Source organism: Meleagris gallopavo, chromosome 12 (genome assembly GCF_905368555.1).
Source record: "Meleagris gallopavo chromosome 12, MGAL_WU_HG_1.1, whole genome shotgun sequence".
Taxonomy (NCBI): Eukaryota; Metazoa; Chordata; class Aves; order Galliformes; family Phasianidae; genus Meleagris; species Meleagris gallopavo.
Genome location: NC_139415.1, coordinates 18,042,115 through 18,069,031, shown reverse-complemented (window position 1 = coordinate 18,069,031; position 26,917 = coordinate 18,042,115). Strand labels below are relative to the sequence as shown.

Below are 26,917 nucleotides of genomic sequence, written 5' to 3'. Positions count from 1 at the left end.
CGGGTGACTCTGTCCACTTCAGGCTCGCGAGAGGAAGGAGCACCCCGGTTGCTGTTACCAACGGCAAACACGCCGTGTTCATGAAGGACAGAGCGCTGCCTCTCCTTGCTGCTCACTTTTTATAGTAGGTGAAAAAATAACAATAGTGCTGCAGACAGAGACCCAAGCAATGGCCTCATCCGTCAGAACAGTGGCAGCAGTCACGGCGAAGCCGCGTCGGTGAGTGACAGAACTTCCCTCGGCGTGGAGGGCAGAGGATTGCTGGAGTCTGTGGTTTGTAGGCGTTGGAGGGGCAGCGCTCCGGCTTCTGCAATCTTGGTTTTGTGGAATGCTCTGCCTCCCGGTGACCCCCAGAGCACGGAGCTGGCCGGGAGCGGCACGGAGCAGCGCAGAGCTGTCTGTCCTTCAGCCCTATCCACTGCCCCACGAAGCCCTGGGAGAATTCCAGTTTGTTTTGCCCCAGGGGTGCAACTTTAGGGACTTACACTCTCAAAACTCAAACATAATCCGTGACATTTTTCTGTGCTTGTGTTTTTGTATTAAAAAAGATTCCCGCACGCAGCACCACTGCAAAACCCCACGCATGGCACAGGGCAGCAGCGTGCTCTTCCATCGGGGCAGTGCGAGTGCCAGGCAGTGCCCATGGTGCTCAGAGGCTCTTAGAGCTGCAGAGGAACACACTGCCGTAGCAGCCCGCCCCCAGAATTGAGGAGAACTGTATTATCCCCTCTGCCAGAAATAATGTAAGCCAGCGTTACTCCAGGAATGGGCTCTGGGTGACCATTTTCAGTGCCATATTCAGGACATGGAGAGGAACTTGCTGTTCTTTAAAAGTACATATATATAAAGTTCAAGTCATGAAAAAACTGATAAGAAAATCATTGAGATGCCAAAAATTCTTTCTCACATAAAACAAACACTAATCCTTGCTATCCTATATATATTTACTGGGTAAGAGCACATACCAGCCTGTCTAAGGCTGTGACCGGTGCCCGGTTTATAACACCTTTGTGGCTTTCAGTTTCTCACCCAGACACATCAAAGCACAGCATGGTTAGCCAAGGAAAACTTCATTGTTAGTATTAACTCACTCCAAGAAAAAGATTTTTGGAAGTTTGAGAATTTTTCACTTCACGGCAATTGTTGATTAATGAACCTCAATGGCTGCAGCCTAAAAGAGGACTTTGTTAATAAAAAATGCTAAACAGCGCAGGCGGAGTAAGGAGATACCTTCTTTGAACCTCACTGATACAAAGATGTACACAAAAAAAGCACTGTGAGGATAGATTTATCCCCTGTTTGCTTTCCAGTTCCGCCTCGGGCTATTTGTTCTTGTGAAAAACAATTACCCAGGACAGGAGGAGAAATCAAAGAATCACAATCTAGCTGGAAAGATGAGAGCACTTGGGAAATACGTAGCAGTGATGTTTGGGACGGGAAAGTTGCCTCCCTGGGCTGCCTGCAGCTCCTCAGCACCCGCTGCAGGCAGGAACCCGTGGGACTTTTGCTCTGGGACCCGTGAGAGCTGTGGCTGTGTTATTTTGGGGTGCCTATGGCAGACAGAGGGATGGGAGGGGAAGGGAGGGGGAATTTGGGCTGTGTATTTCGGGAGGCCACACTGCGGGCAGAGGGAAGGGCTTTGCTATGGAAATTACATGGGCAGAGAGATGCCCAGGAAGTGCTGGCAGTGCTGCTGTGTCCAGTCTTGGTGTGAGGGGGTGGTTAGATGCGAGGAAGAGACTGCTCTTTGCTGTGGAATGTCCTTTCTGTCTATCAGCTGCTGAGAAAGAAACAAGAATTGTGTGCTTTTATTAAATTCTGCATTTGGATCCTGCCTCTGTGATAAGGAACAGGCTATAAATCATTGAATAAAACAGTAGTAAATCATCATCCAGGCTATCAAAGTTTCTTGGCCTTTAATAGATTTTCAGCCTCCACTATCTCACAAGCACCATCTGAAATGTCACCCAGATCCATCTCCCCAAGGCCTTATTTTTCATTTGAGGCTGGAAGTCTGAATTCACAACAGCGTGTATCCAGACAGGTTTTCAAGGCCCACAGCACTGCTGTGCCTGCAAACTTTCATTATTTAGCCTTCAGCACGTTAATAACACGGAATGTGGATGAAGCCCTTTTTCCCTAGCCCAGTTTTCAGCAGAGCTCAGCACAAAGCTGCTCACTTCAATCGCTATTTGTACCAGATGTTCATTTATCCACAGTAAACCAATGTAGATAAGCCTTTCTATAGGTTTATACATATTAGCGAGTCGGTCCAAACCCCATGTACTTTGCAAGATGACATGAACAAAGTATGATATCACTGTTAAAAGATGCTGTCAGCATGCTAAGATGAAACAAGAAGCAGGGAGTTGCTATGGGATACAGCTAAGGAAGGCAACACGCTCACGGTAGATCTCACCTTGCAGTGCAGAGCCCAGAATGCTGCCTGTGGACTTGTTGCTTGTATGAAATCCATCAGTGCAGGAGCTGGCTGCCAACCTGAGTTTGTATAGAGTACACCTGGGCCTCAATCTCAAATGCAGCTTCCGTGTTGCATCAGGTAATATAAACAGAACAAACAATACCGTCCTCCCACTGCTTCTTCTGTGAGATGGAAGTTTTTCCTCCAATACCACCTTTGTGCAACGAACATGCAGCCAACTGGCAGCGCCATACTTCATTTTTTCTCTCTTGGCCACATCCCAATCGTGTTGCAGAGCTCAACTTCAAAGGCAAAGCAGTGGGATAAAGGGCTCCCTCTGCCATGCCAAGAATGCTTTCCTTAGACAGGTTGAGAGGAGATGATAAGTTGGAAGAAAAAGAAATATCTTTGGCAAACCTGGTTCCAACAGTTTTACTGTCAAGATGTTAGAGAAATAAAATAAATAGCAGAGGGACTGCAGAACATCTCCAGCTGTGGGATGCAGATACACTTTATCCTCTTGTGAATGTCCAGTAATATCAGCAAAGATACCTCTCCAAATCCATCCATGGCTTAATTTCATGGGATGAATGCTTTGAGACTCACTTTTGTTTTTGCAGGGAATAGTCACATTGGAGAGACAGAATCAGAGCAGCATGTGGCAATGGGACAGGGCTGGTCCCACTAGACTGCAGCTCACAGAGCTCATGGCTGCCCACTGACCTGCTGCTGGAGGTGGCTAAAGCAGCTACGGGCGCCCAGCGCCTTCTTCCAGCCCGCTGCCAATTCCAAGTGTTCAACAACAATGCAGCCATTTCTCCTGAGCAACACCTATAATTTGAGTCACTGGGACATTTCCTTTGGCATTTTGAAGTATATGGAAAAGAATGTGAAAACCTTTCATTAGCCACAGGCACGCAGCCGCTGTCAGAATCACTCAGATGTGCCTTTAAAAGTTTTCCAAAAAACATATTGATGCCTCCTAGTTGCTGGGCAGCCAGCAGTACTGGAAAGCATGACCATGAACAAAGCACTGATTTCCCCATCTCAAATACACAAGAACAACTACAACAACTCTTCCTCTCTAGAGGGATTTAAAGACCAGAACATCATGATTAAACCTCTGGCCTTCACAAAATGTCACCTGTGCGGTCTCACAAAGGCAGGAGGGGTCCCCAGCCCCCAGGAGATGGAAGCTCCTTTTCCCAGGATGGGCACACAGCAGAGGAGTTGCAGTTTTCCATTGGCTGTCCCTGTCTTTTTTGGAATGGCCTGCAGCCCGTCTAGCTCACACGATCCTGTTACTCCGCAGAGAATTGTGAATATCTGTCCATGTTCCACGGGATGGATAGAATTTGCCAGATTTTTTGTTTACTATGGAATTTCTACACGGCTTCAGGAATCCCTGTATTTTATGAGAAAACAGAGTGGCATATCAAAACATTCTTAGTGGAGTTTTATTTATACAATTAATGGTCAACAGAATATAATGTACTTTTCTGTCCTCCACCTCCCTACCCCAAAAAACAGTTTTGTCTGACAGACAGTTTTGTGCCACAATCTCCAGGGGTACATTAACCTCTGCAATGTCCATGCTTGAGTTCAAATTGGCATCATCACTCCTTCTCCTGCAAAGAAAAATCGAACGAGCACAACACTGAGCCTCTCTTTCCCACTAGAAGGGATTCTTTCAGTTGCATCCCTTGGTACAGCCCCACAACACAGTGGCAGTGTAAGGCTGCCCAGCATTATGCCAAGTGGGAGGGCTGCATCTGAAGGCCACCAGCAGTTCGAGGACATGAACGGCTGCGCTTCACCCCAAGGAACGCACCGTGCCCAACACGGACCAGGACAGCATCAACAGCCTTTGCAGAGCAGCACAGAAGAATCATTTCTGTATGAGCGTTTTGCCAGTGCTGCTCATGGATCTGTGGCTCTTCATGTGTTGTGGCTCTTCTGTCTGTTGTGGATCCCAGCCTGGAAGCCCCGCCAGAGCCACGTGCAGGAATTCAGACACTGAGTGTCCAGCCTTGAGGGCAATTTCCAGCCCTGTGTTTGTTACGGGAGATCAAAATCTGCAGCGGTTTTGCAGCGAGCCGTTTGTGCTCCTGGTATGTTGGTCACCATGCAGTGCAGGATGGTCATCCCACTTTTTTTCCATGAGTTGGGGCTGCTCAATGGTGCTCAACATCAAGGCCAAGGAGGAGCAAATGAGAGCTGCAAGAAGCCAAGGAAGCAAAATCTCTGAGAACAGACCTCAACAGCAGCATTGCTCAGATCTGCAGATGGCAATCCCCTCCAAGGACTTCCTAGCCAGGTTTTCCCAATGCGTTTTAGCTAAACTGGGTTAGAAAAGGATAAAACCAATATGAAGATGCCTACACTGAGGCTGTCTAGGAGTTTAATTAGATCAATTTGAAACTGATTTAGTTAAACCAGTGAATGTTTTGTAATGTGGACCAGACTTTGAATTTCAGGCACATCAAACCTCATTACATGCATGCTTTATTATAGCAGCGCTTCCCCCCATGTCTCACCATGTATTCCTGCCTCCTGAGGTTTGGGCTGGAATGCCAACTCATTTCAATGCAGTTCAGACATTTTAAAGCTTTACTGAACAAGCCCCAAAATAACCACTGATAGTAGGTGGCAAGCACCCTGAAGTGATTAGGGTCTTTCTTGTTCAGGATAAAAAGATATTTGGTGAAAATTAAAGCAAAACTGATGAGAACAGGATAAGCATTAAGGGAGACAAGGAGTATGCTGCAGTGAAAAATGGTTGAGCTCAATGACTCAACACTAGTTACACTTAAAAATATGTCTTTGCAGAATGCTGGTGGCTGTGCATGTCATGTCAGGGGTTTCTTTGCTTTAGAGTCTCCCACTTTTTGCTCAGGTGTTGGAGCCACATTTCCACTTTCTCATTTCAGCATCCCTCCTGCTCTTCACTCCCCCCTCGGTTGTTGAGTCCATGATGCCAAGCTCTGGGCACAGCTGGCACGCTCCCTGCACAGTGCTCTGCTCTTGATCCTCTCTGCTCCTGATTCAGCCAAATGACTTTTGCTAAATTCCTCCATAAACAGTGGGCTGAGGGCACAAACTGCAGCACGTGCGTAGAGCTGAGCCCTGGGGGAAGGCCATGAGTGGGTTTGTAGTCAGGTATGGCCACTGTCCCCCAGCCTTAGAAGCAAGAGCAATGTGTAAGTGCTTCTCTCCATGATCAACCAGCTCTAAGAAATGAGACCCTGTTTTGAATAAAGCAAATTGCTGCTCTCTCCATACTGAAATTCATGATCTCAAATTTAACACAGAACACAAACCAAACCAGACCACTCTTTCCCTGTGGCACATCTTTAATTTTAAGGAGAGATGGAGCAAAAAAAAAAAAAAAAGAAAAAAAAGAGGAAAAAAAAAAAGAGGCAGAAAAACATCCATTCAGGAGCTCCAACCCCTACCTGTAGCACAATTCAAAGCAGGGTGTCCACATACCTCAGGTAGCAACCAGTACTCCAGCCATGTAACAAGCCCACAGGCATTTCTGCAATCAAAGAATCAAAGCCCTTTTGCCCCTCAGAATTGCCCCATGCATAAAAAATATTTCCAAGCAGGTCACCAGGCAGCAGGATCCCACAGCAGCCGTGCTGCCAGGCCTTGCACACCCAGAGCCGTTCCCATTTGAGCAGTGCTGGGCTGTTTTCAGCACTCACACTTTTCCTTTTCGCAGTTCAGTGAGTGCAGGGCTGGTTGCATGAGTTCGCCTGCTACCAGTTACCATTTCAGAGCCTTTGGTGATGTGTTCTTGGGATGCTTCTCAGTCTGTGGGATGATCACTTGGGATGTTCCTCTGTTTCTAATATGTGAGCAGGGGTTTTCCCTAGTCTCAAAAGGCACGATGACAAAAAAGAGAGAGATGCAGAGGGGAGCTGTGCATCCCCTGCCAGCTGGTCCCAACAGAACAAAATGAATCATTGCAGGGAGGTTCTCTGGTGAGCATTTAGTGTTTTGCTTAGATGGGCTTGGAATCAGTTTTAACTTTACTCCAGATTGACAAACACTACAATGTTTGGCCATAAAAGTAACCACTCCAGTTAGCTGAGCTTCCAGTCTGACAGAGTAAGACCTGAACTAAGTAGGGATGAATACACCGCCTGGGATCCCACAGGTTATACCAACCTCTCAGTTTCTACAAATCCAATGCATTGCCGTGATCTTGTTTGTAGTTTTAAAGATATCCCTCTGTGGCATCCAGCAGTGCTGCAGCTGGTACCAAAACAGAGCGAAGCCAAGCAGAGGACTTCAGCCTTGCTGCTCAGCCAGGTCTCTTTGTAGGACACCAAGGAACAGGAGGAAGACAGCAGGGAGAAGGTGGATATCTCCCTTCCGATGGACCAAAGGGGAGAAACCTTCAGTGCCGGGGCTCTCTGCTGGGGCTCCGTGCCCAAACAGTGGGGAAATGGTGCATGGGATGATGCAGTGTGGGGAGTGCAGCTCTCCATGCTCCTGCAGCCCCAGGAGGAGCAGAGCTGCGGGCGCAGGGCAGCAGGGCTGGTTTTGGGCAGCCAAGAGGACACTGTTTGCTTTGGATTTTGTGCCTGTGTTTTGCTGCAATGCCCCAGGAAGGCACAGCAGGGAGCGAACTGACCAGTCTGGTGAACTTCTTATATTCCTTTTGGCCTTTTATTACCCTGAGAAGTGGAGAATTTTTTTATTTTATTTTTAAACATAGCTAAAGAGCTAAATTAGCATTTTGGCAAGGGAAACAAGCCTGTAAGGCAGCAGAAAGGGAAGCAATTGTTACCTGGAGCCAGAACCAAACAGAAAGTCAGGCAGAAATCCCACCAGACCCCATCCCCGGCCTGTGAGGAATCCCGTCCCTGGGGATGGAGCACAACTGGGGACAGCCCAGGAGCTCAATGTCACACAGCACTGACACAAACTGGCACGTCCCTCATGGTCCTACTGAGGCCACATTTGGCTTAACGTCTCCAAATCCCATTTGATCCCAGTTACGGAGCCTATGGACAGAAACACTTCACAGCTCCCTTCCTGAGAGGTGAACCCGGCCCAGTGAGGCCATCTTGGCAGGCTCTGCAGCTGGACAAACTCTGTCTGAGATACCTGGGAGCTGAAGCCATCATCCCCTGCCCCTTGTGCTCACACAGCCATCAGCAAAGCCTGGCTTCAGCCCCCAGCAACGTTTCTTTTATGGTCAAGTTGTTCAGCTCCATACAAATAATCTTATTTGTGTATTGATGTGAGACAATACTGATACCCAGTGGCTGATTAAGTTAATTACACTTGAGTAAATATCCCTCTTGGTCACCTTTGGGGCTTTATCCCAAAGGCCTGGGCCCCGTTGACTTTGCAGCCCACGGGACATTCACTTCCCACTCAGTTTGAATAATCTTCTAGCCAGGATTGCTGCTAGGAACTGTTTTGACTAAGAACCAAGTGCACGTTATAGCTATTTTGCAGAGTCAAAACATCAGCTAAGGCAAAGAGTGAACACTTTAATCATTCCAACATGTCATTTGCATTTGCTTTGGCTAACAAATGTCAGAAAGACATCATCCAAAATGAAGCTCAGTCCTGCTGAGGTCATGTTGTGCCTTTTTCACAGCAGCATGCTGCACCAGGGTATCAGTTTAAAAGGCAAACAGGTATGTTTTATCAATTTGCAGCAGGAAAACCTATGACTTCACAGGACTAGAAAAACTTGGCTTAGTGTGAATCAAGACTCAAGGCAAAACGCTCTGCAGCCCTCTGTGAGAAAGCTGCTATTTATTTTACCATCAATATTTTCCCTCCCCAAGTGTATTTAATTTGAAAGAATTAATGAACAGCAGAAACAAATCCCTGTATACCACCAACATCAGGCAGCACACAGACCAGCAGCAAGCGAGCGGGTGAAGGTTGGAATTTATCAAAACATGATAGAATAAACTACTTAATTATGTTAGGGTGATTGCCAGCATGCAACAATCCTGGGAGCAGATAGTTTCTCAGTTTGGCCTGAGGGTAGTGGCAGTTCAGCATTCACAGCTTTACCCATTAATTGCAGTCTCATGAACCTCATTAGGGATCTGGTACCCCAAAGGCTGCCTGTTCTCCTGCCTGTGCTGATGAGCTTTGATGAAATAGGCCCAGTGCTGCTGCCTGGACAGCCCTACAGGGCTCTGTCGGTGTTTGGCAGTGCATCTCTGCACAGCCTGCCTTTCAGTATTAGCACTGATCCCCAGTGCACCACAGAATACACAGAATACCTGCTCTTAGAGGGTCAGGCAACAGATTCTAATCTTTGAGCAGGCTCGATGACCATAAGGGCAGCCATGAAACAATGGCTATTAAAACACTGTATGTGGTATTAGGAATATCAGCAGAGCATTGGCAAAAATGTTGTATATCTGGCACGGGATCATATTGGCCAAGTTTTACTCTTTGCTCATCCACTAAAACCATCTCCATAAATCCAAGCTCAGTGCTACAATTAAAGGTTTCTGTCTTTCAGGGAATTCATCTTATCACAAGAGCAGTGAGAAAGGAAAGGGTTTGGCTTTAGTCTGCTTTGCAGGGGATTGGAAGTCCCTGTCCTGTTTGGCTGCCAGGAGTGTGCCATCAAACTGGTAGAGCTGCACAGTGCCACGACTGTTGTGCTGTCACCAGGGTCTGGTCTCTGCAGCTCGCAGTGGGTATTACTTGCTTGCACACTTGCTCCGTTGCTGGCTGGTTATGACCTCTAGAGTTCTGATGCTCTGATGCTCTCTATCACAAGAACACCCAAAAATTATGTGTTCCTGGTTTTGTTGCCTGTTTTGATTTCAAGCCCCTTTCATTAAGCGTTTAGAGAAATCCCATGTCCCATCCCTGAGCGTGCCCATGAAACTTAACACCAAAGACAAAAGGTCTTACTTAATTGCGGTAGAAATTTTTTTTTCTACCAGCGTAAACTGGAGAAAGGTAATTTCCACAGCTGTATTATTTACCCCAGATTTCACTAAGGCTGCTTTTATAGCAGTGCTAGAGGTTAAATCCACTGTTATTTCCGACACGGCCTGACTTTATGTTACAGTGCATAATATTTATTTAATCTCAGCAATAAAAAGATATACCAGCAACACTGTTGTAAAGAAAAGAAAGGAAAGCAAAAGAGAAGAAAAGGGAAAGGAAGGGAAGGGAAAAAGAGAAGACAAGCTGAGAAGGAGACAAGGAGAGGAGAGCCTCCCCCACTCCTGGGGCAGCTCCCTTGGGCTAGCAGCATCCCTATCCTAATGGAGTGCCAGAGGACCGACTGCTCCCTAGGGCCAGATCAACCCATCCACTTGCATTTTCCTTTCTGATGCAGTAGGGTGTTCCCAGACTTGGCAGCATCCTCACTGCAAGAATTCATCTGGCATTTTGCTGGTAGAAAAGGAAGCAGCTCCCTTTCAAAACTTGCAGGCAGGAATGAGCTGCATGTCCTTCGTGCCTCTTGGAGAACTATAGATAGTGGTTCACAGCGGGTAGGGTCAGTATAAATAGATACAGAATCTCTGTATAAAAAAGTACACATTGCTCTGGCCTGGCAAAGTTTCTAATGAGATCTCCCACAAACTGCGTCATAACATCGAGAGGATTTTTCTCCCTGTAATTGAACAGTGCTCTTGCCTGCGTTCCCCATCCCGCCCTCCAGTGCTCTCCACTCTGAAAATTCCTTTGTTCAGCCTAAAGAGACATTTCATTAAATAAGAAATAATTTTGGGGAGAGGTAATTACAGTCCTTTTCAGATGGATGATACGTAGCTGTTCTGTTTTCCCTTCTGTTAGCAAAAACAAAGAGGATCTCGGTGTCCTTCATTAGGTGTCAGCTCCAGCCACCCTCACCACTGGGAATCTGAACATGTCAGTGTTAATCAGGCTGAATGTGTTCTACCAAACGACTGGAGTTAGGTTGGAAGCAAAGATTCATGAGGTCACGCTCTATGCCTGCATGATGATCGATCCTCCCTCCCTCAGCTTAGAAAGGGCTACTTTTTCACACTGGTTCAAGATGATCCTAATTCTGTTTGCTTCCCTGTAAGCTCAGAACATGGGAAGAAAAAGGCCCAATGTGCAGAGAAGTGGGAGGGATGAGGCAGAGCCCCGTGCTGCGCTGCCCCAGCTTGATGTCAGGGGAATCACACCCCTATAAAGCACGAGTAGCACAAACCTGAACCCGCTCCAAGGTGATTCTGATCCTCTGCTTATGGCATATTTGCCAAGACATTTTAACCAGCCTTCTATATGTGTGTGGGGTGGGTTAATGCCAGAAATCACTGCCTTTTTAGTTAATGAGACACTTCATCAAGGTCTGTTTTTCATCTGCATTTCTTTTCCTGCTAAGTGCTTTACTGAGCTTTACTTTACAAACCAAAGCAATTAGCAGGGCTGCTAACAAAGCCTGCTGATGTACGAAGCTCAGAGCCACCATCCTACCATGGATGCTCTCCGATGCTGCACACAAAATCCCACACCACGAGGCACTTTCTGGCACATCTCCTCTAGATGTATGTGTTTGCTTGCTCTAAAGCCAACAAAGGTTTAATTTAATAAGCTTGTTGATTCAAATGCAGCAGCAGTATGACTTGGAACAGATGAAAACAGTGGTGTCACAGATGTGATGTTTGGGTACCTGTGGTATTTGGGTACCTGCAATGTTTGGGTACCTGTGATGTTTGGACACTTGAGATGCTCAGGCTCTGCTGACAGAAAGGACTGACTCTCCTCTCCTTTTCCACACAAAGCTGAAGCCAGACAAACAGGTTTCTGCATCTTCAGCTCAGACAGCTACGGGCCGCTGTGGCAGGCTGCGATTCTCTGCTTTGCTCTTTCATCTCAGTCTGCTGCTTTAAATCCTAGAGCTGCCTTTCAGTTGACACACCTCTAGAAGCCATGGCATGAGTGCCCATGGAAAGGAGAATGCACAGCTTTCTGCCTGCAGATTACTGCCCTCTCTGCTCCTTTGGAAGCCAAAACCTGGCTGTCACTTCGCAAGCATCACAGCAAAGCACAAATAAAACACGGGAGAAGGAAATGCAGCACTCAGCTGCTGAAAACCCAACAAGGAATTGGGCAGGAGCACCTGAGCAACGTGCACCATTCACATAGCCCCTCCTCACCACCCCCCCGCTCCAGTTATCTGGAAGCCTTGCACCAGGATCAAGCACTACTGACGCTGTCCCAGCAAGCAAAGCCGAACTACTCAAGATTTCAGTATATTTATGCAATCCAGGTTGGCTCTGGGCCCACGCTTGCTTTATTTATCTAATGTCTGTGCTGTAGGCGATGAATTCATAGAGAAGGTATTATTAGAAGACAACACACATAAAGGGGAAGAAAAAGAAGCGAGAAGTCCGGTGCAGTGAAGCTCTGCTGCATCCAAAGCCTTCTGCAGAGCCAGTGAGGGAGCAGGGGCCCTGCTGCAACCCCGCCTGCCCCACGGGGCACAAGGAGGATGGGGAGCAGCAGCAGCAGGCACTGAAAGCAGCCTGATGCTCACAGAATGAAAGGCCTGACAGCAGCCTAATTAATTATGTAAGAAAATATGTAAAATGAAAATTAATTCCATGAAACATGTCCATGGAAATCATCCTGGAACCTTAAATCAGCGTTTCCGCAACAATTAGAAATTCCTTTAGGACCTTTTTAATGTGGGAAGGGATTTTGAGTCACTGTTTCGAGTCACGTTGTCAGAAAAAGCTGTTTCCTAGAAAGAAAAGCACCTAAAGAGACTGCTATCCAAGTAACAGAACATAGGCGTCCAACCAACAGCACCTGGAAGGGAAACGCTCCGCAGCTGGCACCACGACACAGTGTTAATGCTGCTGTACACAGCGCTGCACAGACAGGTAACAGGCAGTGCATCAGAAAGGCACTGTGGTCATCGTGGGTGAGGATGAAAAAGTGAAATTGTAGTACACCTTCCCGTCATTTTTCCCATCATGATTCATTGTGGACCGACACCCCTTGCATTTCAGGTGGTCTCACAACTGCATTAAGCCTGATGCTTTAAGTTCTGCCATGAATACAAATGTCAACACAATTGAAGGTTTAAGTTACGGTGGTTTTCTACCCTTCGTTTTGATATCTGGTTTTATTTGATGGCCAAGTTTATCTCCTGAACCCTTTACCTGGCTCTGAAGCAACATAAGAAAAGCTTCAGGTGGAGCATGGGCTAAAACACTGCCTGTGAGCATTCCTGACCAGATATTATCTGATCAAAGCCATTTGCCACCGAGCACAAACTGCCAAAGAAAACTCCATTTGTTATGTGCTGATGTTACCTCCAGACTACAAAGCAGAGCTCTCTCACACAATCCCAGACAGTTCATTTTTAAAAAAGCCACCTCTGAGCTTGTCCTGCTTTCGGAACAAAATATCAGCTCCTATGTGTCACTGCAGAAATCGAATTCGAGCTTTACCTTCATACCTCACTATGCTTCCTTCCCCCCCTTTTCTTTCTGTAAGCTCTAGACAGGGGGAAAAGTGCAATGTAAGGAACTCACATTGCTGGGGCCTTAGTAATATCCGTCAGTAAACCTGTAATTAGATAGGGAGTAGTATTAATCTTGTGCATTGCCTGAGGGACTCTGCCAACATCCAGCAAAACCTCTATTGATGAGGAAGGATTCCAAGCATGCCTGTATGAAAAATGAAAGAGATGAAATATTTACTTACTTTACCTTTCCCTCAGCCACTCTGTTCTCCACCAAGAATTGCCTGGGACCCCAGCAGGCTCCTAACATCACCCCCTTAATGCAAAGATGCACACAGCTCAGCCTTTCCGTTCCCCCGATGCCTGTTGGAACAGGTACTTCAAGGAAAGCTCAGAGCGTGGTACTTTCAGATGTACCGCTTTCTTTTTTACATTTAAAATGTGTTAATGGAATGAGGATTGTTAACGAAAACAAAGATATTGGTCAGCTGTGATAATGAAAGTCAGAGCCTTCTCATCGTACTCTGTGATTCATAGCTCAACTCTCATTAATCTGGCATCAAAGATGTGATTTATAGACGTTCTTTTTCTTTATACTCCACCCTTTTTTCCTGGATGAGAGGGAATAAACTGTTTAATACAGAGGTAGGGATTTTTTTCACATGACTGTATGGGGAGGGATAACTATGGCCTTTTACAAACAGCTCAAGCGCTCCCCCAAAAGAGTTTTCCCCTTGAAAAGCCACTTAATAAAAATAAGTGACATTGTTTCTATTGTATTCAACTGCCAACTTCACCACTTCCTGTGACTATTTTTCTACTTTTTCTTTGTGTTGTTTGGTTGTTTTTTTTCCCAGTAGTCTCCTTATTGCAATTATTTGATTGCTGAAGACAGAAAGGAGAGATCAACAGACGGAAAGTGCTCACAGGTCCTCTCCATAATTGTTCACAACTTTCAGCAGAAAACAGATGTGAAAACTTTTTAGAAATGTGGACAGTAGAACAGAGACAACTTTGCATTTTTACTCCTTCGAGGCTTGCTATTTTATTTCTCAGCTCACTTCAGGTTTGAAATGAGAAATGCATACCCTGTCAACTCCTATTGCCCTGGTTACCTTGTTTTAGGGCAAAGTAAAATCCTGGCTTTGGACCTGAGTGGAACAAGAGCTTCACCCCACCTGTGTGGATGATCATTGCCCCGGCTCAGGGATTGCAGAACGTGCCCAGGGTGACAGCAGGAGCTGCTGAAGGCAGTCCCCAGTGCAGGGTCGTGCACATTGCAGGGTCATCTAGCTTAAGTATTTCAATATATACTTAACTTTAAGCTAGCAAGCAGTTCCATTGGTATAAATGTGGCTGTACAAGATAATTAGCATTAATTATGGACATAAGTGCTTTGCATATCAAGGCCAAACTGCTCTGCAGCTGGAAGGCTCGGAACAGCAGGCTCTGAACCACCCAAACCCCCTCTTTGCATGTGCCCAACAGCACTGGCACGGCGTTCTTCAGTCCTATTCACATTCATTCCTCATTTTCAAACACCACCAAGTGAGAATGCCATATCTGCTGGGACTGCGAGGAGAAATCCAACCTGCCTACTATGCTTACAGTGAGGGAATCCCACCCACTATGTCACAATCATCATTTTCAGTATTCATCTTAATTAAAAAAAGAAGAAAGTAGGAGCCATAGAACTGAACGGAGTGCAGCGTGTCCCATGTACCCAAAGAACCTCCACAAAGGAGCTCCACAGCTGAAGCGTGATTCCAGCACAGCCCAGGACAGGACTTAGCAAAAATGAGCCAGCCTCACATTCTGCAACAAATACTTTCCCTCGGGGGAAACAGCAGGTTCTGAAACCTGCCCACTGCAGCAGTGTCACGGAAGCTCATTAAAGCAGTTCTCAGGATTAGTCAAGCCAGTAAATGCAAACTGAGTTTGCCAGTCACTTTGCCAAAACTATGATATTATTACCAAGGGATTTACGCTGTGGTGGCCAAACCCCTTCCAACAAAGCACTGTGCTGCAACTCCATTGACTGAAACTGCTCTTCCAAAGTAGACTGGGACCAGGTACGTACTATAATTACATGATTTTATTTCATGCTGAGCCTGTTTGAAAGACTCTGAGAGCATGCAGAGCCAACCAGGAAATATCTGAGCACTTCCAAGAATAGGTATGGCTAAAAGGAGGATTTCCTCTCCATCCCTCATCACTTCAAATACATTCCCCCAGCCAGCCCAGGTGGCCCACTGGGGGCTCTGCTGCGTGGTGCCATTGCTGAGCTAGCCCGCCCAACCTCTTTGCTCCCCATAGCTCTTCCCAGAACTCCCATTCTCATTCTCTGCCATGGAAGGTGTAAAGGCACTGGCACAGCTGCCCTGGGCAGTGGTGGAGTCACTGTCCCTGGAGGTGTCCAAGAACCATGAAGATGTGGTACTGAGGGACGTGGTGGGTGGGCATGGTGGGATGGGTTGGGGTTGGACTTGGGGATCTCAGAGATCTTTTCCAATCTTAATGATCCTATGATTCAGTGGAAGCATGGGGTGCTGCAGATGTCCTTGCAGCCTCTGCCCTGCAAAACAATCTGGGTGCACAAAACCAACCAACTGACCTTGAAAAAACCCAAAGATAATCAATGGAATAAATTGCTCTCTGGACTAGCAGGCAGTTGCCCAGAGAGTACTGAAGATTTCCCATGGCTGCCTTCTACCAGATGGTAAATCCCAGCAGTAAGTACCCACAGTTTTAGTCCAGCAGGATTTACTGAAGCTGAGAGACTAACCAAACTTGTCAGGGTCCATAAATGCTCCTCCATAAATGCAGGAAAAGTGTTAGCTTAGGTGTCCCCGCTAAATTCTGAGCATAAAGCTTTATTAGCAATACGGCCAGACAGATCATTAGAATCAAATATTTGTGCTCAAAGAATTCAGTCTCTATAAAAACCATTCAGAAAGCCTTTGAGCCCTCTAAAATTCCAGATGCCATCCTACCATTACAGGACTGCATCTCCCTAGAGGCAGCATAGCAAGAACTAAAAATATAAACCTTATACTTAAATCTTTGCCAACTGACTTTTCTGTCCCAGATGATTATTTGGGGAATCTGATATGAAATTAATTCTTGCATAGCATGAAGATGACAGAGACTGCTTTGACAAATAACAGTAATAGTACAGGCTGATAGAGTAGTGCATGTTCAGTAGTTATTGAATTCTCACCACTATGCTATGAAGCTCTAAGGGACCAGACACCACCAACCAGCTGCCACATCTCCAGGTGAGCAGCAGTTCTTCAGCAGCACACAGCAAGCAAAAGAAGGTTCTCAGGTTGGATGTTGACATTGGTGATGGCACATCCTACAGCCAGCAGCAAACCTCTTCCCATGGAGGTGCTGGCCCAAAGGACATTTGGTGGCCCAGCTGCACACAGCTCCCATCACATGAGAAGTGCACGCTACAACACATGTGAGCGACTCAATGGTTCTGGCATTATGGCAGAGACATCTTCAACAGGCAGAACTAACAAAGCCTCATTTTCCACTCATCTGACTCAATCTTCTCCACCCCCTTTTCCCCATGTGAATCTCTGATGTTCAAATAAAGGCGAGCCTCCTCCTTCGGCACAGTACTAGCAGGGGCTCTCCCATCCATTCCCCTGCCACCTGTTTTCCCCAAACTTGTAGAAGCACATCCCTATTTGAGATTTCACCCTTTTGCTAAATTTGGTTGAAATTGGCCAGTGAATTCAAAAGCTATTAGACACACACATACACCCCCAGAGGCGGTGTGATCATACAAGACTCATTTCCTTAGGATATTAGGCAAAAACGCCTAGTTGAAAGCTGTTTGATGTTTGGTGCACCTCTCTCCATTTCCTGGTTCTGCGTGAAATGCCAGGCAGAACCAAAGACATCACAAGTAAAAGCCCATCCCCAGCAGACTGTTATTAGCTTTGTTTCTGGAGCAGCCCTTGGATGGATATCACAACAGCACCTCCTCGCCCTCCGGCTCTGCGCGCCCTGTACAGATCTGTGGGTGGCATCTCCCAAGGATCGCCCTCCTGCTTGGAATGGCATCGGCGCCGGCCTGCGTGCCTTCGGTTTGCTGCTCAGGTCACAGTATGAACACCATCGCTCGTATCGCTCTCGTTGGCTCTTAGTGAGCGTGGTCGTTAGGAGGAGCACTCCTCTGGATTAGCACTAACGTTACATTGGGATTTTGCTCCAGACGGACAAATCAATTTAGAAACACCCACTGATCTACCAATTTAACTGATTTAGACAGTCAAAGTTATTTAGAGGAAATGATGGAAACTCAAATGTTCTGGAGATTTAATGGCAAGGACACCATGCTTATAAATCCCAGCAAGGCTCAGGTCACTGCTGCTAACTGTGGGTGAATGACAGCCACAGGAATACAAGGGAAAGAGAAATGAGAAATAAATAGGCTCACTGGCCATGTGGGACCTCGTGGGACCAGTCCCGGGGTCACTGCCCGCGTTGGGAAGGACTGGGTTTCACAGAATCACAGAATCGTAGGGGTTGGAAGGGATCTCCAGAGAGTCCAACCCTCCTGCCAAAGCAGGTTCCCTGCACCAGGCTTGAACTGCTGTCATGGTTATTTCAGAGAACTTCCACTCGTGGCCATGCCCTCAGCAGCTGGAGATGGCTGGCACTCCTGCTGTAAGGCATGGCTTCAGGTATTTGGCTCTAAGGTAGCTTAAACTCTAAGCCTGTTCAGAGCAGAATTATCTTAAGCCCTTAACCCCACAGACACAAAAGAAATGCTGATCCCAAAGCCATATCCTCATTTCCTTTCACATTCAAATCCCTGCTTCTTGGAGATGCTGAACCATCCCAGCACATCATTCCGCTCAATGGGAGTTGAGGCTGCTCAGCAGATTGCAGGACCAGACCTGTGCTGTCTCCAACTGCCACAGCACCTGCAGAACCAGCTTTGGAAAGAGAAGCACAGAGCCTGGGTCTGAGCTGGCAGCCGGACCTACGGAGGGAGGCCGCAGGTCCACGCTCCACTTAATTACATTAAATAACACCTTCTGGTAGCTACACAGATCGCTTTCCCTACCACCTCTGTGCCAATTATGCTAACTATAGGTTTCTTTTCAAAGGCGGAAGCAAAAAATAACAGTCAGTTGAAACTGCAGGAAGAAACTTCAGTGGGCAGTGGGAAGTGATTGAGCTGCGTCCAACCCGGGTCGGGGCGCAGAGCCCTGCAGCAGTGCTGCACCCAATGCACCACAGAACCACGGGGCATCCCGAGCTGCATCGGGTCTGCAACCCGAGGAGAGGCAGCATCTCGTTCAGGGCAGCTTCATTTTCCCATTCTCCATCTTTCTAAAGAGACACGGCGTGTTTTTCAGATAACCACGCCGCAAATGGAGAGCTATTCAACCACAAAGATCTATTTTAAATTAACGTTAGCGATCTAGCTGAAACCCACAAAACCAAGGAAAAGCTCCAAAGCTGCTCTCCCCAGCGTAAGTCTACGTGTGAGATAAGAACACTGCAGTTTTTATTTCAAAACCTCTTGGGCGAACTCTGCTATCTCCTGCAGCTGCAGAGCAGACGGAGGTGGGTGGATGCAACCACAAACCTGAAATTTCCCAGCTTTCATTTTCAGTTCAGTTCCTTAAAGTTCTTGGGGGGGAAGGGAAGGGATGGGCTTTGGGGTTGGGTTTTTTTTGTGTGTGTGTGTGTTTTTTTCTTTTTGTTTCTCTGCCAATTTAAACCTTGTTTTGTTATCCTCATTGCTATGTTTAGGCTTCTTTCCAAAGACTGTCTCCCAAAAATTAAGAGAGAATTTTATTACTACACAGACGAACTTCAAAAAGGGATCTGATAGTGGGGGACTTTTCAACCTTGCTTAATAAGATCTAATGACTGGAACTTGCAACTTAGACATATTCGACCTTAAATTAAGATGTAATCTTCTAGCTGTGAGGGTAATGACATACTGGAACAATTTCTCATGAGGCACGTTGCTCAGAAACCTATGCTGAAATCAGATAGCTTTGTAGAATCCAGTTTCTAATTCAGGGTCTGGGTGAAGGTACAGGGGCTGGAGGTAGATCGAAGGGGACAGGATGGAGCTGGGTGATTATATGGCTGGCAATGTCCCAGTGTGCTGGATAAGAGCCAGCAGCAGTGCTTGGGAAGACAAACACCCCTTCATTGACTTCTTGGGGGGCAGAAGCACTTACTGGTAAATAGTCTGCGGGCTCCAGTGCATGGTGAGAAGAGCTATGCCATGTTAAAGCAGCCACAGAGCTCCTCCCCAGGTGCTTTCTGGAGGCATCAGCAATGACAGACATGGCACTGCAAAGCATTCACCTTACTCTGTCTTCCCTGTATGCAAACGTCAGACATGGAGACAGGTGCTATGCAGTCTGGCATTAAATACCTGATCCCAAAGAGCCTGCTGGAGGCAGAGCAGAACGCATCACAGGTGTCTGTATCACGCAGCAACGGTCCTGATGCACCAATTCCCTAATTCATCCATGTACCTATACTAGTGCCAGGAAAGAGGAGGTAAAACTGCTTATCAGAAACACGTCGTTCTTGAAAGACCCACAGGACCTTCAGCTGTCCTATTACAGAGCAGAGAACCTGCTCTCCATGGCAGAACATGCTGTGCCATGCGCAGGACTCGTGGCCATGGCTGCAGACAAGAACTGCCCCATTACACCGCATAGCAGCAGGGTTGGGTTACACAGCTCCTGGCTGCCCACACTTACATGAACACACTGCCCTGCTCCTGGCCCCTTGCTTCTCCCTCTCTGTACCTCCAGCTGCCTTTAGGACTCCACATATCTTTCTCATATTTAACATGTTAACTCAGATTCATTTTGTTGCGTTGTGTTTTGTTCCGTTCATTTTGTTTTACCAGCTACAGCCAAGCAGATGGATGAGTTTGAGAGGGATCCCAGGATTTGTGCAAGGGCAGAGCCAACCCGTGGTGGGCTCGCACCGCTCCTTGCAGCAGTATGCAAAGTCAGGGAACGTACAGGGTGTTGCTTTGTTTTTCCAATTTGTAACTACTAAACATATAGAAGATATATAAAACACTTGAACTTCTCCGGGAAGGAAATTGCCCTTACATGGATTTGTGAAGTGTTTTCAGTATGAAAGAATGCACAACAGCAGCATAAAACCAACCAAGCACACACAAAAAAAAAAAAACAACCAAAAAAACAATAAAGAAAAAGAAGAAAAGAAGGTAGGGTGAACGATGAGAAAAGGAAATAGAGCTGCGCTGGCATGATGTATTCAGCCCTGTCCATAACAGCACAGCATCATTGCTGAGCTCCTTCCTTGTTAACATCTATACTTGCAGTTTCTTTTGCAAACATAGAAAGTCTCCAAAACATTGCCATTCGTGCAGCATTTCTATGAAAATAACAAAGCCTGCTCGTGTTCTGCAATGCCTGAATTTGATTTTGTAGGAATTTGTGAAGACGAGTCAAAATAACCTATAGATCAGCATGGTGCATATCACCAAGAAGAAGCTGAACATGGATGTCTGAAACGTCTAACACAGATCATTCCTGCAAAACTGAGATGGTTTGGAGGTGCTCAGAATTACCTGAGCTGCAGCAGAGAAGGAGCAACGCTGGTGACATTTTACTGTGCCAGCCCCACAGATTCCCATTATGGGCAGTAGGTGAGAAGTGCTTAATTGCTCACTTTCCCAGCTATTTTCATTGCTTTACTGGAAGGAGAAAGACTCTCATAAATTTTAATGAAAAAAAAGGAGTAGGAAAGTGAGGAACGGAGATGGAGACTTCACAAATCACACAAAGCCCCCAACTCATACAGGCATACCATCATTTTACAAACTGACTGCAGTCTTGTTTAGAGCTTCTGATACTGTGGGAAGGGAAAGGGCCTCCTAGGATCCTTCCTTACAGGCAGAAAAAAGAAGAGCTGGAAGCAGGCAGGAATGTCTTCCAGTAACACATGCCTTTAGAAGGATCCGATAAATCTTGGCCTGGATTTATTTGAAAAGGAAAATTCACATAAAGACACTCCCTTGATCAACATAGCTTGAGTGGCTTATCTTTAAATCAAACCCAAAAGCTCCAAGGCACACATCTTTGAAATCTGAGCTTTAATGGCATTAAGAGACTCAGAGACCACCAGTTTCAGACTCAGATCCTGAAAAGCAGGACTTGAACCAAAGTGGTTGATTGTATCCAGAACAGCATTTTTCTTTTCAACTTGGGGGAGGCTGAAGAGCGAAGGGTCAAGCAGGACTGAGATTTATTTACTGGCACTGAAACGTAAACATCAGGCATTATACTGATAACAACCTGGCCCTGACAAAGGCCATTGGGAAGGCACATTCTTGAGAAGGAAAAGTTTTGGTGGCTGTAGTTCTGTTTTGCTAAGGGGATAGAGAGTAAAGCAATTACATTTTTTGAGAAACACAGGCCAGGCTGGGAGAGAGCTGTCCTGTGCTTCACGTGGGTGCTGGCAGGGCAGGAAAGGTACAGGGGTGGGAGCTGGCTGCAGCTCAGCAGAGGCAGAAGCTGGGTGCAGCTCTCTGCCCCTCTTCTTTTCCCTACATGGTAAAATCAGAATTACAGCACTGCTGTTTAGAGAGCTGCTAGCCTTCGTGCAGCACTTCAGGGTGAGAGTTCTGTTCTCAACTACATTTACTATGCAGTTATGCTGCTCTATCCATACATCCTCCTCCCCATCCATCCATCCATCCATCCATCCATCCATATACCCATCCACACCCCCATCCATCCATCCCACTGGCATGAACAGGAAAGAAGCATATTCCAGAGAAGTATTTCATGGAAGATCATTCCTGGGTGGGCTTTAACAAAGAACTGTACTGCATCTTAATACTCAATACTGCACTTTTATATTATATTAAATTTTGCATACTTCCTAAATGCACTTAACACTTTTTAAAGACATTTAATTGAAAGAATAATTAATACTTGTGAAAACATGCCAGAAGTCCAAAGATTCAGTGGCTTTCATGGTCCCCATGCTCAGGCACAAGCATTCACAACATCGTGGATCTAAGGCAGATATCAGAGCACTGCCCCAGAGCTACCATTTTCTTAACTGTGCAGCTGGAGGGGAAATTTCTTAGTTCTTATCCCTGCCTGCTCCTCTCTGCTCATGGATTTAATTGTTTACATTGAACAATTCTGAAGGAAAACACTGAGAGGTCTAAATGTTTCATTGTCGTACAGGAGGGCAGTGGCTCACTGAGTGCCCTCTGTGGTCCCCAGCCCCTGTCTTTTATCTGCTCCATCGTTCTGATTTTCCCCCTTTTAAAGAACCTTAACATATAGCACGGCTTGATAAATTTATGTCTCAAATTACTCGAAGAATAAGCACAATTTAATACTTTGTATATTATTTGCCGATTTTATTAACATTTGATGACAATGTGCTTTGGCTGAGAGCCCAGAATGCACAATGCACCTGTCAAAAATGAAGAGGCCTTTATACCCATTGCTCTCCACGTGATGTCTGCATTAATCACCACAATTTGCTTTTTTTCCCCGCAAAGAAACCCCAGTTCTGAGTTTGGGCTCAGCGCTGCTGAAATTATTTATGGACAACCCCACGGACCAAACCGCTGCCATCGGAGCAGACATCACTGCAGTGTGCCAAACGGAGCAGCCAATCTCAGTAACTCAGTGCAGTTTGCCACTCTGCTCTGAGGAAAACAGATGAGAAGTTATCTCGACAGGGCAAAATGCTTGGGAGAAGCGATGGAGTGTTTGTGGCAGTCACTTCTGCTGGGAGAAGCAGTGATGGTGCAATCACCATTGCATCTCCTTTGGAGAAATGAAGCAGAAGGAATGAGAGAACTGGCACAGGAGGCCAAGGCAGAAGAGCGAGGCTGTCTGACTGGATTGCCCTTTTTGGTCGTGTGATTGGATGTTTCTTTTTGAACCTTTACAGTCATTTTTTATTATTAAAAACGCAAAGCTCATAGTTAGCCCTCTAAGCTGTCAACATAAAAGAAGCAAAGAGCTTTAGCTAGCAGCCTGTAGGATTTTAATGTATTATTAGTTAATGTGCCATGTTTTGATCCTAAGAAAAGCAAGAAGCATCCGAGGTCATGAAGAGCTCAATCCCAGCTTCTCTCTTCAGCTTAACATCAGGATCTGATCTCACATCTATGTGCTGTAACACTGCTGAGGGAAAGGCAGGAGAGCTCCCTCCTCCAAGTTCTACCTCAGCTTTAGCTGCTCAGCTGCCCTTCTGGCAACATCTCCCTGTTCACACAACTTCTGCTGCACTGTTTTTCATCTTTCTGGACACCACTGAACCAAGTTTTGTAAAAAAGCTTGAAGAAACCTCAGAGCTGTTTATATATATATATGCATGTAACAAGATGCAGTAGGTAGCACAAAATAAACTTTCCCATAATCCTTATAAATCTGTCTAGTTTCAGAAAATTGTTCTTGCGTGGGAGAACGGTGAGGTCACCCCACAGCCCTAATTGCCCAACTCCTCGGCAAGCATTCCCACCTTCCCCTGACCTCACCCCTCTGCTCCCCTTCTGCACCTCGTCCTGCCATCATTCCTGCTGCTCCTTTTATTTTCCTGTTCATTTCGGTGTGATTGCAACATGAAGGAGCAATACTGAAGACCTGACAGCAGAGCACGTGGCGAGGCTGAGCAATGAGGGAGCGCTGCTTGCAGCTCCGTGTGTGTTTTGTCCCGAGCAGAAGGCTCTTCTCAGCTGTTAGCACAACAGATCACAGCTTCCTGAAGCAGTGGCACCAAAAAATAAGCATACACAGCAGCTCCTTCTTAGCAGGTTGCTGTTCTTAGGCTAGAAGCTGGAGGAGCAAAGCTCAACGCCTGCGTTCAGTAAATCCCACTGCATAAATACTACTGCTGAAGCATACCTGAGGCTCAGCTGTGCTATCGTGCTGCTGAGCCAATAAACTGAAACAACACTCACGAAATCACTTAACCAAGAGGAGCTTTCCCAGTCTTGTTTCATTAGAAGAACGGCATTCAACTCTGATCCCAAAGAGCAGCAATGATGCTACAGGATTAATAAAACGGACTTCAACAGACACAGTTCCATAGAAAAACATGCACTGAGGTTCTCTGAAAAAAATTCCCCAGCCAGCAATGTAAGGAAAAGTATGTGTAATGCCCTGATACAACTGACAAGAAAAACAGAGAAAAAGATTTATAGAGTAAATTCATTAAGCTTTCAACTCGCATTCCTTCGTTCTGGAGTCCAACTCAAATTACTGTATGAAAGCCCTTTCTCATGGAACTAGATGAAATTTAAGATTACTTTTAATTACAAAGGGTGTGGGAGAATGTTTTCACGGGAGACAAATACCTCTACACCTCTTACCAGTGTGGATTTAAGAGGTTCCCAACAAACAGAAACTGATTTATGAGCATCGGGGCATCAGTGTGTCAGGCTGCAGCACGGCCGGAGACTTAATTTCTTTACTTTTACTGCCATGTATATATCTTTTGCAAGTTCTAATTGGAAATTAAAATGGCAGAACTTCTATGGGAGGAAAGTTTATTACTACTAATGGTTTTCAAAACTGGGCTACAGAAAAATATTAGACGTGGTGATGATGTGTTCTTTTTAATTTAAATCTAGTTCTACTTTCAATAACTTCTTAGATAAATCACAGCACTGCCAAATTGTTTCTTCGGTTAATCAAATGTATCCTATTTGCTGAATAAACAGTGCTCTCAAACGTGCTTTTATTTGGGTATGAACAATTGTGTGGGAGCTATTAGCTGTCGCACAGGTTGCAGCCCTTCTTTTCATCAAGATTGCCCGAGCTCCCCCATAAGAATCCCTTCCTACCTGCCCATAACCCTGACAAATTCAACCACTTCTATTTGAAGCCTTCTATTTGTACTGTGTTTTTTTTTTTCCCCCAGCCAAAAGGTTCAGCAACCTCAGAGGAAAAGGGGAAAAAAAAAGACTAGAAAATCTATCAGCCTGTCACCAAAGGCAGAGAACACAATGCTCAGGGGTCAGCTGGGGGTAACTGGGTCTGAGCATCCCAGTACTTGACTTTGGGGAAAAACACTTCCTGTTAAGGTAGATCATGTTTGCATGTGACAAAACACAAGCATGGGCACTGGCTGGCACACATTCAGAACCAGCTGTAACTGATGTAAAAATAAATGAAATCCACTGAATTTCAGACATACAAACACAGAGCTCTTTGAGACACGGACTCTTCGCATGTTGAAGCAAGATACAAAGAAGAAGCCAGATATCAGTTGATACTACTTTCCTTTTTTGATGGTTTCTGCATAAAGGAGTGAAGTATCACTGTCCTCGGATGGCAGAGGAGCCCAGGAGCCAGGCACAGCAGCCTGCCACCTCTGAAGAGGGCAGCAGTTGGGGTCTGGAGGGGCAGGAGAGACATTTCAAGATAAAAAATTCATCTCAGCTCTTGCTTTTACAAATTCAGCAGTACAGAAGTACAAAAAAGAGCAAAAGTCTTGAATGATTTGGACTGCTGGAACCTTAATCGTATAACACTTATCTCTGTGCACCAAACGTTATTTATCACTTGGTGTTTTAAATACAGGACCCACATTAAATTCTGCAGAGAACCTTTCTGCTCCCTAACTTCTGTCTTGCATCCCACATTCAACTTTGACAAAGGGGTGGAGGAAAGCTGTAGCAAAACAATTATAGGGTCATTAAATCTGGCATAAATCTCTGCTGGCACCGTGTCCTCCTCCCCGAATTGCTCTGCTCTCTGCCCTGTGCCAGCACTGCGGTGCTGCGGCTGAGCTGTGCTCCAGATAGGAAACTGATCCAGCTGAAAGAGAACTGAACCGATAAAATGGTACTGTCAGCATGAGAGAGGGGAACAGGACTGAATAGCAGGGGCTTGGAGGACAGAACCACCCTTTTCAGCAATACAGCAGGCATATGCCAGATTAAAGTAACCATATAAATACAATTTAAGAGTTGTTAAATCACTCAAAGCTGCTGTAATGAGTTCCTTTATAAATGTACACTCGGGTTTGCTTTGCAGGTCCACCACATGAGCAGCTACACTCCTGTGCCTCTGAAGGCACTCAATAAGATGAAAGACTTCTCTTTTCAAACGTTTTTAAAAAGCCTAATTAGAGCTTCTCTGCTGTCTTTCAAAGAACACAGTCACGTGCAGGACACAGGTTCTTCAGGTTAAGTAGCAGTTATGGCCCTAGAGTACCAGGGGACTGGATCTGCTTTCAAGAAAATGCATTTCAAGCAGTTGTACTTCTTGGAGAGCACCCACCTGTGTAGGGTGGTGATGGAAGGCAGGAGTCCAGGCCCTGCCACTCGCAGGTTTGGGATTCAAAAGTCACGTCCTTCAATAAATAAAGTTGGAAGAATGAACATTAAGAAATTGTTTTTGCAAACTAAGCAATCAAATTGAATTGATCTCTGGGTGAGCATACAAAAACACACAGAACTCTGTTACTGCTCCTCCCAGCTAACTGTTTGATCGCTGAAATGAGATGACGATGTTATTTTGATTTAAATTCATTTTCCAGACGAGCATTAGATCTGCCTTAACATGAAGTTCAGCTCGTAGTTTTTGTGCTGTTTGTCAAATTGCAATTTCAGACTGGTTAACAGCATCTATCAGGTGTCTGCAGACCCATCAAAGCTCCAAGTGCTCTTGCAAGGAGCCCACTCAAGCTCTCCAGCTGCAATTTCCTCACTCTGATATTTCTGGGGCCTGGGCTGGACAAGGAATACTGTTTAAAGTGTAGCATCTATCCTGAAATGTCTTGAAAGTCGCTTATCTCTGTCACCCCTCGCTTGGGAGAGTCGTTGCAAAGTAGTCCTTAATACACCTGTGTAGCAGTCAGCACCGAGCTGCCAGGACAGGACAGGCAGTGTGCTGTGCTGTGCAACCAGCCAGTGGTGTTAATGCTGTCACCTCCTAATTTTGGTGAAATCAAGAGAATGTGTGCTCAGCACAATGCCCTCTTGCTTTGGCCACAGCACCTGACCCGAGCTGCATGGGAACTCTCACTAAGGG

The 26,917-nt window shown here is 45.9% G+C and overlaps 1 protein-coding gene across 1 annotated transcript in view; it reads right to left on the bottom strand.

The window, feature by feature from the left end:
- Nucleotides 1–3,861: 3,861 nt before the first annotated feature.
- Nucleotides 3,862–26,917, bottom strand: part of ZWILCH (zwilch kinetochore protein) — a 115,209-nt gene continuing 92,153 nt past the window's right edge. Inside the window, exon 23 of the transcript XR_014885950.1 lies at nt 3,862–4,639. The gene's annotated coding sequence lies outside the window, so the exon portion shown is untranslated. The remainder of the gene's footprint in view (nt 4,640–26,917) is intronic.